Source organism: Pristiophorus japonicus, chromosome 1 (genome assembly GCF_044704955.1).
Source record: "Pristiophorus japonicus isolate sPriJap1 chromosome 1, sPriJap1.hap1, whole genome shotgun sequence".
Lineage (NCBI taxonomy): Eukaryota > Metazoa > Chordata > Chondrichthyes > Pristiophoridae > Pristiophorus > Pristiophorus japonicus.
This window is the reverse complement of record NC_091977.1, coordinates 269,440,289-269,455,023: the sequence shown is the minus strand read 5'-3', so window position 1 is coordinate 269,455,023 and position 14,735 is coordinate 269,440,289.

The following is a 14,735-nucleotide window of genomic DNA, read 5'->3' as shown; positions in this document are numbered from 1 at the left end:
ACTGGTGCTCTCCACTCTCCCATCCTGTGACAGTTGGAACTGGTGCTCTCCACTCTCTGTCCTGTGACAGTTGGAACTGGTGCTCTCCACTCTCTGTCCTGTGACAGTTGGAACTGGTGCTCTCCACTCTCTGTCCTGTGACAGTGGGAACTGGTGCTCTCCACTCTCTGTCCTGTGACAGTTGGAACTGGTGCTCTCCACTCTCTGTCCTGTGACAGTTGGAACTGGTGCTCTCCACTCTCTGTCCTGTGACAGTTGGAACTGGTGCTCTCCACTCTCCCGTCCTGTGACAGTTGGAACTGGTGCTCTCCACTCTCCCGTCCTGTGACAGTTGGAACTGGTGCTCTCCACTCTCTGTCCTGTGACAGTTGGAACTGGTGCTCTCCACTCTCTGTCCTGTGACAGTGGGAACTGGTGCTCTCCACTCTCTCTCTCCTGTGACAGTTGGAACTGGTGCTCTCCACTCTCTCTCCTGTGACAGTTGGAACTGGTGCTCTCCACTCTCTCTCCTGTGACAGTTGGAACTGGTGCTCTCCACTCTCTCTCCTGTGACAGTTGGAACTGGTGCTCTCCACTCTCTCTCCTGTGACAGTTGGAACTGGTGCTCTCCACTCTCTGTCCTGTGACAGTTGGAACTGGTGCTCTCCACTCTCTGTCCTGTGACAGTTTGAACTGGTGCTCTCCACTCTCTGTCCTGTGACAGTTGGAACTGGTGCTCTCCACTCTCCCGTCCTGTGACAGTTGGAACTGGTGCTCTCCACTCTCTGTCCTGTGACAGTTGAACTGGTGCTCTCCACTCTCTCTCCTGTGACAGTGGGAACTGATGCTCTCCACTCTCTCTCCTGTGACAGTTTGAACTGGTGCTCTCCACTCTCTGTCCTGTGACAGTTGAACTGGTGCTCTCCACTTTCTGTCCTGTGACAGTTGGAACTGGTGCTCTCCACTCTCCCGTCATGTGACAGTTGGAACTGGTGCTCTCCACTCTCTGTCCTGTGACAGTTGAACTGGTGCTCTCCACTCTCTCTCCTGTGACAGTGGGAACTGATGCTCTCCACTCTCTCTCCTGTGACAGTTTGAACTGGTGCTCTCCACTCTCTGTCCTGTGACAGTTGAACTGGTGCTCTCCACTTTCTGTCCTGTGACAGTTTGAACTGGTGCTCTCCACTCTCTGTCCTGTGACAGTGGGAACTGGTGCTCTCCACTCTCTGTCCTGTGACAGTGGGAACTGGTGCTCTCCACTCTCCCATCCTGTGACAGTGGGAACTGGTGCTCCCCACTCTCTCTCCTGTGACAGTTGGAACTGGTGCTCTCCACTCTCTGTCCTGTGACAGTTGGACCTGGTGCTCTCCACTCTCCCGTCCTGTGACATTTGGAACTGGTGCTCTCCACTTTCTGTCCTGTGACAGTTGGAACTGGTGCTCTCCACTCTCCCATCCTGTGACAGTGGGAACTGGTGCTCCCCACTCTCTCTCCTGTGACAGTTGGAACTGGTGCTCTCCACTCTCTGTCCTGTGACAGTTGGAACTGGTGCTCTCCACTCTCTGTCCTGTGACAGTTGGAACTGGTGCTCTCCACTCTCTCTCACTGACAGTTGGAACTGGTGCTCTCCACTCTCCCATCCTGTGACAGTTGGAACTGGTGCTCTCCACTCTCTCTCCTGTGACAGTGGGAACTGGTGCTCTCCACTCTCTCTCCTGTGACAGTGGGAACTGGTGCTCTCCACTCTCTGTCCTGTGACAGTGGGAACTGGTGCTCTCCACTCTCTGTCCTGTGACAGTGGGAACTGGTGCTCTCCACTCTATCCTGTGACAGTGGGAACTGGTGCTCTCCACTCTCTCTCCTGTGACAGTGGGAACTGGTGCTCTCCACTCTCTCTCCTGTGACAGTGGGAACTGGTGCTCTCCACTCTCCCATCCTGTGACAGTTGGAACTGGTGCTCTCCACTCTCTGTCCTGTGACAGTTGGAACTGGTGCTCTCCACTCTCTGTCCTGTGACAGTTGGAACTGGTGCTCTCCACTCTCTGTCCTGTGACAGTGGGAACTGGTGCTCTCCACTCTCTCTCCTGTGACAGTTGGAACTGGTGCTCTCCACTCTCTGTCCTGTGACAGTTGGAGCTGGTGCTCTCCACTCTCTCTCCTGTGACAGTTGGAACTGGTGCTCTCCACTCTCTGTCCTGTGACAGTTTGAACTGGTGCTCTCCACTCTCTGTCCTGTGACAGTTGGAACTGGTGCTCTCCACTCTCTCTCCTGTGACAGTTGGAACTGGTGCTCTCCACTCTCTGTCCTGTGACAGTTGGAGCTGGTGCTCTCCACTCTCTCTCCTGTGACAGTTGGAACTGGTGCTCTCCACTCTCTGTCCTGTGACAGTTTGAACTGGTGCTCTCCACTCTCTGTCCTGTGACAGTTGGAACTGGTGCTCTCCACTCTCTGTCCTGTGACAGTTGGAACTGGTGCTCTCCACTCTCTCTCCTGTGACAGTTGAACTGGTGCTCTCCACTTTCTGTCCTGTGACAGTTGGAACTGGTGCTCTCCACTCTCTCTCCTGCAACAGTTGGAACTGGTGCTCTCCACTCTCTCTCCTGTGACAGTTGGAACTGGTGCTCTCCACTCTCCCGTCCTGTGACAGTTGGAACTGGTGCTCTCCACTCTCTGTCCTGTGACAGTTTGAACTGGTGCTCTCCACTCTCCCATCCTGTGACAGTTGGAACTGGTGCTCTCCACTCTCTGTCCTGTGACAGTTGGAACTGGTGCTCTCCACTCTCTCTCACTGACAGTTGGAACTGGTGCTCTCCACTCTCTGTCCTGTGACAGTTGGAACTGGTGCTCTCCACTCTCCCATCCTGTGACAGTTGGAACTGGTGCTCTCCACTCTCTCTCCTGTGACAGTTGGAACTGGTGCTCTCCACTCTCCCATCCTGTGACAGTTGGAACTGGTGCTCTCCACTCTCTCTCACTGACAGTTGGAACTGGTGCTCTCCACTCTCTGTCCTGTGACAGTTGGAACTGGTGCTCTCCACTCTCTCTCACTGACAGTTGGAACTGGTGCTCTCCACTCTCTGTCCTGTGACAGTTGGAACTGGTGCTCTCCACTCTCTCTCACTGACAGTTGGAACTGGTGCTCTCCACTCTCTCTCCTGTGACAGTGGGAACTGGTGCTCTCCACTCTCTGTCCTGTGACAGTTGGAACTGGTGCTCTCCACTCTCTCTCCTGTGACAGTTGGAACTGGTGCTCTCCACTCTCTCTCACTGATAGTTGGAACTGGTGCTCTCCACTCTCTGTCCTGTGACAGTTGGAACTGGTGCTCTCCACTCTCTGTCCTGTGACAGTTGGAACTGGTGCTCTCCACTCTCCCGTCCTGTGACAGTTTGAACTGGTGCTCTCCACTCTCCCGTCCTGTGACAGTTGGAACTGGTGCTCTCCACTCTCCCGTCCTGTGACAGTTGCAACTGGTGCTCTCCACTCTCTGTCCTGTGACAGTTGGAACTGGTGCTCTCCACTCTCTGTCCTGTGACAGTGGGAACTGGTGCTCTCCACTCTCTCTCTCCTGCGACAGTTTGAACTGGTGCTCTCCACTCTCTCTCCTGTGACAGTTGGAACTGGTGCTCTCCACTCTCTCTCCTGTGACAGTTGGAACTGGTGCTCTCCACTCTCTCTCCTGTGACAGTTGGAACTGGTGCTCTCCACTCTCTCTCCTGTGACAGTTGGAACTGGTGCTCTCCACTCTCTGTCCTGTGACAGTTGGAACTGGTGCTCTCCACTCTCTGTCCTGTGACAGTTGGAACTGGTGCTCTCCACTCTCCCGTCCTGTGACAGTTGGAACTGGTGCTCTCCACTCTCTGTCCTGTGACAGTTGAACTGGTGCTCTCCACTCTCTCTCCTGTGACAGTGGGAACTGGTGCTCTCCACTCTCTCTCCTGTGACAGTTGGAACTGGTGCTCTCCACTCTCCCGTCCTGTGACAGTTGGAACTGGTGCTCTCCACTTTCTGTCCTGTGACAGTTGGAACTGGTGCTCTCCACTCTCCCATCCTGTGACAGTGGGAACTGGTGCTCTCCACTCTCTCTCCTGTGAGAGTGGGAACTGGTGCTCTCCACTCTCTCTCACTGACAGTTGGAACTGGTGCTCTCCACTCTCTGTCCTGTGACAGTTGGAACTGGTGCTCTCCACTTTCTGTCCTGTGACAGTTGGAACTGGTGCTCTCCACTCTCCCATCCTGTGACAGTGGGAACTGGTGCTCTCCACTCTCTCTCCTGTGACAGTGGGAACTGGTGCTCTCCACTCTCTGTCCTGTGACAGTTGGAACTGGTGCTCTCCACTCTCTCTCACTGACAGTTGGAACTGGTGCTCTCCACTCTCTGTCCTGTGACAGTTGGAACTGGTGCTCTCCACTCTCCCATCCTGTGACAGTTTGAACTGGTGCTCTCCACTCTCTGTCCTGTGACAGTTGGAACTGGTGCTCTCCACTCTCTCTCACTGACAGTTGGAACTGGTGCTCTCCACTCTCTGTCCTGTGACAGTTGGAACTGGTGCTCTCCACTCTCCCATCCTGTGACAGTTGGAACTGGTGCTCTCCACTCTCTCTCCTGTGACAGTTGGAACTGGTGCTCTCCACTCTCTCTCACTGACAGTTGGAACTGGTGCTCTCCACTCTCTGTCCTGTGACAGTTGGAACTGGTGCTCTCCACTCTCCCATCCTGTGACAGTTGGAACTGGTGCTCTCCACTCTCTGTCCTGTGACAGTTGGAACTGGTGCTCTCCACGCTCTGTCCTGTGACAGTGGGAACTGGTGCTCTCCACTCTCTGTCCTGTGACAGTTGGAACTGGTGCTCTCCACGCTCTGTCCTGTGACAGTTGGAACTGGTGCTCTCCACGCTCTGTCCTGTGACAGTGGGAACTGGTGCTCTCCACTCTCTGTCCTGTGACAGTTGGAACTGGTGCTCTCCACTCTCTGTCCTGTGACAGTTGGAACTGGTGCTCTCCACTCTCTGTCCTGTGACAGTTGGAACTGGTGCTCTCCACTCTCTGTCCTGTGACAGTTGGAACTGGTGCTCTCCACGCTCTGTCCTGTGACAGTTGGAACTGGTGCTCCCCACTCTCTCTCCTGTGACAGTTGGAACTGGTGCTCTCCACTCTCTGTCCTGTGACAGTTGGAACTAGTGCGCTCCACTCTCTGTCCTGTGACAGTTGGAACTGGTGCTCTCCACTCTCTCTCCTGTGACAGTTGGAACTGGTGCTCTCCACTCTCCCATCCTGTGACAGTTGGAACTAGTGCGCTCCACTCTCTGTCCTGTGACAGTTGGAACTGGTGCTCTCCACTCTCCCATCCTGTGACAGTTGGAACTAGTGCGCTCCACTCTCTGTCCTGTGACAGTTGGAACTGGTGCTCTCCACTCTCTCTCCTGTGACAGTTGGAACTGGTGCTCTCCACTCTCTCTCCTGTGACAGTGGGAACTGGTGCTCTCCACTCTCTCTCCTGTGACAGTGGTAACTGGTGCTCTCCACTCTCTCTCCTGCGACAGTTGGAACTGGTGCTCTCCACTCTCTGTCCTGTGACAGTTGGAACTGGTGCTCTCCACTCTCTCTCCTGTGACAGTTGGAACTGGTGCTCTCCACTCTCTCTCCTGTGACAGTGGGAACTGGTGCTCTCCACTCTCTGTCCTGTGACAGTGGGAACTGGTGCTCTCCACTCTCTGTCCTGTGACAGTGGGAACTGGTGCTCTCCACTCTCTGTCCTGTGACAGTGGGAACTGGTGCTCTCCACTCTCTCTCCTGTGACAGTGGGAACTGGTGCTCTCCACTCTCTGTCCTGTGACAGTGGGAACTGGTGCTCTCCACTCTCTGTCCTGTGACAGTGGGAACTGGTGCTCTCCACTCTATCCTGTGACAGTGGGAACTGGTGCTCTCCACTCTCTCTCCTGTGACAGTGGGAACTGGTGCTCTCCACTCTCTCTCCTGTGACAGTGGGAACTGGTGCTCTCCACTCTCCCATCCTGTGACAGTTGGAACTGGTGCTCTCCACTCTCTGTCCTGTGACAGTTGGAACTGGTGCTCTCCACTCTCTGTCCTGTGACAGTTTGAACTGGTGCTCTCCACTCTCCCGTCATGTGACAGTGGGAACTGGTGCTCTCCACTCTCTCTCCTGTGACAGTTGGAACTGGTGCTCCCCACGCTCTGTCCTGTGACAGTTGGAACTGATGCTCTCCACTCTCTGTCCTGTGACAGTGGGAACTGGTGCTCTCCACTCTCCCGTCCTGTAACAGTGGGAACTGGTGCTCTCCACTCTCCCGTCCTGTGACATTTGGATCTGGTGCTCTCCACTCTCCGTCTTGTGACAGTTGGAACTGGTGCTCTCCACTCTCCCGTCCTGTGACAGTGGGAACTGGTGCTCCCCACTCTCTGTCCTGTGACCGTTTGAACTGATGCTCTCCACTCTCTCTCTGTCCTGTGACAGTTGGAACTGGTGCTCTCCACTCTCCCATCCTGTGACAGTTTGAACTGGTGCTCTCCACTCTCTCTCCTGTGACAGTGGGAACTGGCGCTCTCCACTCTCTGTCCTGTGACAGTTGGAACTGGTGCTCTCCACTCTCTCTCCTGTGACAGTTGGAGCTTGTGCTCTCCACTCTCTCTCCTGCGACAGTTGGAACTGATGCTCTCCACTCTCTCTCCTGTGACAGTTTGAACTGGTGCTCTCCACTCTCCCGTCCTGTTACAGTTGGAACTGGTGCTCTCCACTCTCTCTCCTGTGACAGTGGGAACTGGTGCTCTCCACTCTCCCGTCCTGTTACAGTTGGAACTGATGCTCTCCACTCTCTCTCCTGTGACAGTGGGAACTGGTGCTCTCCACTCTCCCGTCCTGTTACAGTTGGAACTGGTGCTCTCCACTCTCTCTCCTGTGACAGTTGGAACTGGTGCTCTCCACTCTCTGTCCTGTGACAGTTTGAACTGGTGCTCTCCACTCTCTCTCCTGTGACAGTTGGAGCTTGTGCTCTCCACTCTCTGTCCTGTGACAGTTGGAACTGGTGCTCTCCACTCTCCCGTCCTGTGACAGTGGGAACTGGTGCTCTCCACTCTCTGTCCTGTGACAGTTGGAACTGGTGCTCTCCACTCTCTGTCCTGTGACAGTTGGAACTGATGCTCTCCATTTTCTGTCCTGTGACAGTTGGAACTGGTGCTCTCCACTCTCTGTTCTGTGACAGTTGGAACTGGTGCTCTCCACTCTCCCGTCCTGTGACAGTTGGAACTGGTGCTCTCCACTCTCTGTCCTGTGACAGTTGGAACTGGTGCTCTCCACTCTCTGTCCTGTGACAGTTGGAACTGGTGCTCTCCACTCTCTGTCCTGTGACAGTGGGAACTGGTGCTCTCCACTCTCTGTCCTGTGACAGTTGGAACTGGTGCTCTCCACTCTCCCGTCCTGTGACAGTTGGAACTGGTGCTCTCCACTCTCTCTCCTGTGACAGTTTGAACTGGTGCTCTCCACTTTCTGTCCTGTGACAGTTGGAACTGATGCTCTCCATTTTCTGTCCTGTGACAGTTGGAACTGGTGCTCTCCACTCTCCCATCCTGTGACAGTGGGAACTGGTGCTGTCCACTCTCTGTCCTGTGACAGTTGGAACTGGTGCTCTCCACTCTCTGTGCTGTGACAGTTGGAACTGGTGCTCTCCACTCTCTGTCCTGTGACAGTTGGAACTGGTGCTCTCCACTCTCTCTCACTGACAGTTTGAACTGGTGCTCTCCACTCTCCCATCCTGTGACAGTTGGAACTGGTGCTCTCCACTCTCTGTCCTGTGACAGTTGGAACTGGTGCTCTCCACTCTCCCGTCCTGTGACAGTTGGAGCTGGTGCTCTCCACTCTCTCTCACTGTGACAGTTGGAACTGGTGCTCTCCACTCTCTCTCACTGACAGTTTGAACTGGTGCTCTCCACTCTCCCATCCTGTGACAGTTGGAACTGGTGCTCTCCACTCTCTGTCCTGTGACAGTTGGAACTGGTGCTCTCCACTCTCTGTCCTGTGACAGTTGGAACTGATGCTCTCCACTCTCCCATCCTGTGACAGTTGGAACTGGTGCTCTCCACTCTCTGTCCTGTGACAGTTGGAACTGGTGCTCTCCACTCACTGTCCTGTGACAGTGGGAACTGGTGCTCTCCACTCTCCGTCCTGTGACAGTGGGAACTGGTGCTCTCCAATCTCTGTCCTGTGACAGTTGGAACTGGTGCTCTCCACTCTCTCTCCTGTGACAGTTGGAACTGGTGCTCTCCACTCTCTCTCCTGTGACAGTGGGAACTGGTGCTCTCCACTCTCTCTCCTGTGACAGTGGGAACTGGTGCTCTCCACTCTCTCTCCTGTGACAGTGGGAACTGGTGCTCTCCACTCTCTCTCCTGTGACAGTGGGAACTGGTGCTCTCCACTCTCTCTCCTGTGACAGTTTGAACTGGTGCTCTACACTCCCGTCCTGTGACAGTTGGAACTGGTGCTCTCCACTCTCTCTCCTGTGACAGTTTGAACTGGTGCTCTCCACGCTCTGTCCTGTGACAGTTGGAACTGGTGCTCTCCATTTTCTGTCCTGTGACAGTTGGAACTGGTGCTCTGCACTTTCTGTCCTGTGACAGTTGGAACTGGTGCTCTCCACTCTCTGACCTGTGACAGTTGGAACTGGTGCTCTCCACTCTCTCTCCTGTGACAGTTTGAACTGGTGCTCTACACTCCCGTCCTGTGACAGTTGGAACTGGTGCTCTCCACTCTCTCTCCTGTGACAGTTTGAACTGGTGCTCTACACTCCCGTCCTGTGACAGTTGGAACTGGTGCTCTCCACTCTCTCTCCTGTGACAGTTTGAACTGGTGCTCTCCACGCTCTGTCCTGTGACAGTTGGAACTGGTGCTCTCCATTTTCTGTCCTGTGACAGTTGGAACTGGTGCTCTGCACTTTCTGTCCTGTGACAGTTGGAACTGCTGCTCTCCACTCTCTGTCCTGTGACAGTTGGAACTGGTGCACTGCACTCTCCCGTCCTGTGACAGTGGGAACTGGTGCTCTCCACTCTCTGTCCTGTGACAGTGGGAACTGGTGCTCTCCACTCTCTCTCCTGTGACAGTGGGAACTGGTGCTCTCCACTCTCTGTCCTGTGACAGTGGGAACTGGTGCTCTCCACTCTCTGTCCTGTGACAGTGGGAACTGGTGCTCTCCACTCTCTGTCCTGTGACAGTGGGAACTGGTGCTCTCCACTCTCTCTCCTGCGACAGTTTGAACTGGTGCTCTCCACTCTCTGTCCTGTGACAGTGGGAACTGGTGCTCTCCACTCTCTCTCCTGTGACAGTTGGAACTGGTGCTCTCCACGCTCTGTCCTGTGACAGTTGGAACTGGTGCTCTCCACTCTCTGTCCTGTGACAGTTGGAACTGGTGCTCTCCACTCTCTGTCCTGTGACAGTTTGAACTGGTGCTCTCCACTCTCTGTCCTGTGACAGTTGGAACTGGTGCTCTCCACTCTCCCGTCCTGTGACAGTTGGAACTGGTGCTCTCCACTCTCTGTCCTGTGACAGTTGAACTGGTGCTCTCCACTCTCTCTCCTGTGACAGTGGGAACTGATGCTCTCCACTCTCTCTCCTGTGACAGTTTGAACTGGTGCTCTCCACTCTCTGTCCTGTGACAGTTGAACTGGTGCTCTCCACTTTCTGTCCTGTGACAGTTGGAACTGGTGCTCTCCACTCTCTCTCCTGCAACAGTTGGAACTGGTGCTCTCCACTCTCTCTCCTGCAACAGTTGGAACTGGTGCTCTCCACTCTCTGTCCTGTGACAGTTGAACTGGTGCTCTCCACTTTCTGTCCTGTGACAGTTGGAACTGGTGCTCTCCACTCTCTCTCCTGCAACAGTTGGAACTGGTGCTCTCCACTCTCCCATCCTGTGACAGTTGGAACTGGTGCTCTCCACTCTCTGTCCTGTGACAGTTGGAACTGGTGCTCTCCACTCTCTGTCCTGTGACAGTTGGAACTGGTGCTCTCCACTCTCTGTCCTGTGACAGTTGGAACTGGTGCTCTCCACTCTCTGTCCTGTGACAGTTGGAACTGGTGCTCTCCACTCTCCCATCCTGTGACAGTTGGAACTGGTGCTCTCCACTCTCTCTCCTGTGACAGTTGGAACTGGTGCTCTCCACTCTCCCGTCCTGTGACAGTTGGAACTGGTGCTCTCCACTCTCTCTCACTGACAGTTGGAACTGGTGCTCTCCACTCTCCCGTCCTGTGACAGTTGGAACTGGTGCTCTCCACTCTCTCTCCTGTGACAGTTGGAACTGGTGCTCTCCACTCTCTCTCACTGACAGTTGGAACTGGTGCTCTCCACTCTCTCTCCTGCGACAGTTGGAACTGGTGCTCTCCACTCTCTGTCCTGTGACAGTTGGAACTGGTGCTCTCCACTCTCCCATCCTGTGACAGTTGGAACTGGTGCTCTCCACTCTCTGTCCTGTGACAGTTGGAACTGGTGCTCTCCACGCTCTGTCCTGTGACAGTGGGAACTGGTGCTCTCCACTCTCTGTCCTGTGACAGTTGGAACTGGTGCTCTCCACTCTCTGTCCTGTGACAGTTGGAACTGGTGCTCTCCACTCTCTGTCCTGTGACAGTTGGAACTGGTGCTCTCCACTCTCCCGTCCTGTGACAGTTGGAACTGGTGCTCTCCACTCTCCTGTCCTGTGACAGTTGGAACTGGTGCTCTCCACTCTCTGTCCTGTGACAGTTGGAACTGGTGCTCTCCACTCTCTGTCCTGTGACAGTGGGAACTGGTGCTCTCCACTCTCTCTCTCCTGTGACAGTTGGAACTGGTGCTCTCCACTCTCTCTCCTGTGACAGTTGGAACTGGTGCTCTCCACTCCCTCTCCTGTGACAGTTGGAACTGGTGCTCTCCACTCTCTGTCCTGTGACAGTTGGAACTGGTACTCTCCACTCTCTCTCCTGTGACAGTGGGAACTGGTGCTCTCCACTCTCTCTCCTGCAACAGTTGGAACTGGTGCTCTCCACTCTCTCTGCTGTGACAGTTGGAACTGGTGCTCTCCACTCTCTGTCCTGTGACAGTTGGAACTGGTGCTCTCCACTCTCTGTCCTGTGACAGTTTGAACTGGTGCTCTCCACTCTCTGTCCTGTGACAGTTGGAACTGGTGCTCTCCACTCTCCCGTCCTGTGACAGTTGGAACTGGTGCTCTCCACTCTCTGTCCTGTGACAGTTGAACTGGTGCTCTCCACTCTCTCTCCTGTGACAGTGGGAACTGATGCTCTCCACTCTCTCTCCTGTGACAGTTTGAACTGGTGCTCTCCACTCTCTGTCCTGTGACAGTTGAACTGGTGCTCTCCACTTTCTGTCCTGTGACAGTTGGAACTGGTGCTCTCCACTCTCTGTCCTGTGACAGTTGGAACTGGTGCTCTCCACTCTCCCATCCTGTGACAGTGGGAACTGGTGCTCTCCACTCTCTCTCCTGCAACAGTTGGAACTGGTGCTCTCCACTCTCTCTCCTGTGACAGTTGGAACTGGTGCTCTCCACTCTCCCGTCCTGTGACAGTTGGAACTGGTGCTCTCCAATTTCTGTCCTGTGACAGTTGGAACTGGTGCTCTCCACTCTCCCATCCTGTGACAGTGGGAACTGGTGCTCTCCACTCTCTGTCCTGTGACAGTTGGAACTGGTGCTCTCCACTCTCTCTCACTGACAGTTGGAACTGGTGCTCTCCACTCTCTGTCCTGTGACAGTTGGAACTGGTGCTCTCCACTCTCTCTCACTGACAGTTGGAACTGGTGCTCTCCACTCTCCCATCCTGTGACAGTTGGAACTGGTGCTCTCCACTCTCTGTCCTGTGACAGTTGGAACTGGTGCTCTCCACTCTCTGTCCTGTGACAGTGGGAACTGGTGCTCTCCACTCTCTGTCCTGTGACAGTTGGAACTGGTGCTCTCCACTCTCCCATCCTGTGACAGTTGGAACTGGTGCTCTCCACTCTCCCATCCTGTGACAGTTGGAACTGGTGCTCTCCACTCTCCCATCCTGTGACAGTTGGAACTGGTGCTCTCCACTCTCTGTCCTGTGACAGTTGGAACTGGTGCTCTCCACTCTCCCATCCTGTGACAGTTGGAACTGGTGCTCTCCACTCTCTCTCCTGTGACAGTTGGAACTGGTGCTCTCCACTCTCTCTCACTGACAGTTGGAACTGGTGCTCTCCACTCTCTGTCCTGTGACAGTTGGAACTGGTGCTCTCCACTCTCCCATCCTGTGACAGTTGGAACTGGTGCTCTCCACTCTCTGTCCTGTGACAGTTGGAACTGGTGCTCTCCACGCTCTGTCCTGTGACAGTGGGAACTGGTGCTCTCCACTCTCTGTCCTGTGACAGTTGGAACTGGTGCTCTCCACTCTCTGTCCTGTGACAGTTGGAACTGGTGCTCTCCACTCTCTGTCCTGTGACAGTTGGAACTGGTGCTCTCCACTCTCCCGTCCTGTGACAGTTGGAACTGGTGCTCTCCACTCTCCCGTCCTGTGACAGTTGGAACTGGTGCTCTCCACTCTCTGTCCTGTGACAGTTGGAACTGGTGCTCTCCACGCTCTGTCCTGTGACAGTTGGAACTGGTGCTCTCCACTCTCTGTCCTGTGACAGTTGGAACTGGTGCTCTCCACTCTCTGTCCTGTGACAGTTGGAACTGGTGCTCTCCACGCTCTGTCCTGTGACAGTTGGAACTGGTGCTCCCCACTCTCTCTCCTGTGACAGTTTGAACTGGTGCTCTCCACTCTCTCTCCTGTGACAGTTGGAACTGGTGCTCTCCACTCTCTGTCCTGTGACAGTTGGAACTGGTGCTCTCCACTCTCTGTCCTGTGACAGTTGGAACTAGTGCGCTCCACTCTCTGTCCTGTGACAGTTGGAACTGGTGCTCTCCACTCTCTCTCCTGTGACAGTTGGAACTGGTGCTCTCCACTCTCTCTCCTGTGACAGTGGGAACTGGTGCTCTCCACTCTCTCTCCTGTGACAGTGGTAACTGGTGCTCTCCACTCTCTCTCCTGCGACAGTTGGAACTGGTGCTCTCCACTCTCTGTCCTGTGACAGTTGGAACTGGTGCTCTCCACTCTCTCTCCTGTGACAGTTGGAACTGGTGCTCTCCACTCTCTCTCCTGTGACAGTGGGAACTGGTGCTCTCCACTCTCTCTCCTGTGACAGTGGGAACTGGTGCTCTCCACTCTCTCTCCTGTGACAGTGGGAACTGGTGCTCTCCACTCTCTGTCCTGTGACAGTGGGAACTGGTGCTCTCCACTCTATCCTGTGACAGTGGGAACTGGTGCTCTCCACTCTCTCTCCTGTGACAGTAGGAACTGGTGCTCTCCACTCTCTCTCCTGTGACAGTGGGAACTGGTGCTCTCCACTCTCCCATCCTGTGACAGTTGGAACTGGTGCTCTCCACTCTCTGTCCTGTGACAGTTGGAACTGGTGCTCTCCACTCTCTGTCCTGTGACAGTTTGAACTGGTGCTCTCCACTCTCTGTCCTGTGACAGTTGGAACTGGTGCTCTCCACTCTCCCGTCCTGTGACAGTTGGAACTGGTGCTCTCCACTCTCTGTCCTGTGACAGTTGAACTGGTGCTCTCCACTCTCTCTCCTGTGACAGTGGGAACTGATGCTCTCCACTCTCTCTCCTGTGACAGTTTGAACTGGTGCTCTCCACTCTCTGTCCTGTGACAGTTGAACTGGTGCTCTCCACTTTCTGTCCTGTGACAGTTGGAACTGGTGCTCTCCACTCTCTCTCCTGCAACAGTTGGAACTGGTGCTCTCCACTCTCTCTCCTGTGACAATTGGAACTGGTGCTCTCCACTCTCCCGTCCTGTGACAGTTGGAACTGGTGCTCTCCACTTTCTGTCCTGTGACAGTTGGAACTGGTGCTCTCCACTCTCCCATCCTGTGACAGTGGGAACTGGTGCTCTCCACTCTCTGTCCTGTGACAGTTGGAACTGGTGCTCTCCACTCTCTCTCACTGACAGTTGGAACTGGTGCTCTCCACTCTCTGTCCTGTGACAGTTGGAACTGGTGCTCTCCACTCTCCCGTCCTGTGACAGTTGGAACTGGTGCTCTCCACTCTCTCTCACTGACAGTTGGAACTGGTGCTCCCCACTCTCTGTCCTGTGACAGTGGGAACTGGTGCTCTCCACTCTCCCATCCTGTGACAGTTGGAACTGGTGCTCTCCACTCTCTCTCCTGTGACAGTTGGAACTGGTGCTCTCCACTCTCTCTCACTGACAGTTGGAACTGGTGCTCTCCACTCTCTGTCCTGTGACAGTTGGAACTGGTGCTCTCCACTCTCCCATCCTGTGACAGTTGGAACTGGTGCTCTCCACTCTCTGTCCTGTGACAGTTGGAACTGGTGCTCTCCACGCTCTGTCCTGTGACAGTGGGAACTGGTGCTCTCCACTCTCTGTCCTGTGACAGGTGGAACTGGTGCTCTCCACTCTCTGTCCTGTGACAGTTGGAACTGGTGCTCTCCACTCTCTGTCCTGTGACAGTTGGAACTGGTGCTCTCCACTCTCCCGTCCTGTGACAGTTGGAACTGGTGCTCTCCACTCTCCCGTCCTGTGACAGTTGGAACTGGTGCTCTCCACTCTCTGTCCTGTGACAGTTGGAACTGGTGCTCTCCACTCTCTGTCCTGTGACAGTGGGAACTGGTGCTCTCCACTCTCTCTCTCCTGCGACAGTTTGAACTGGTGCTCTCCACTCTCTCTCCTGTGACAGTTGGAAC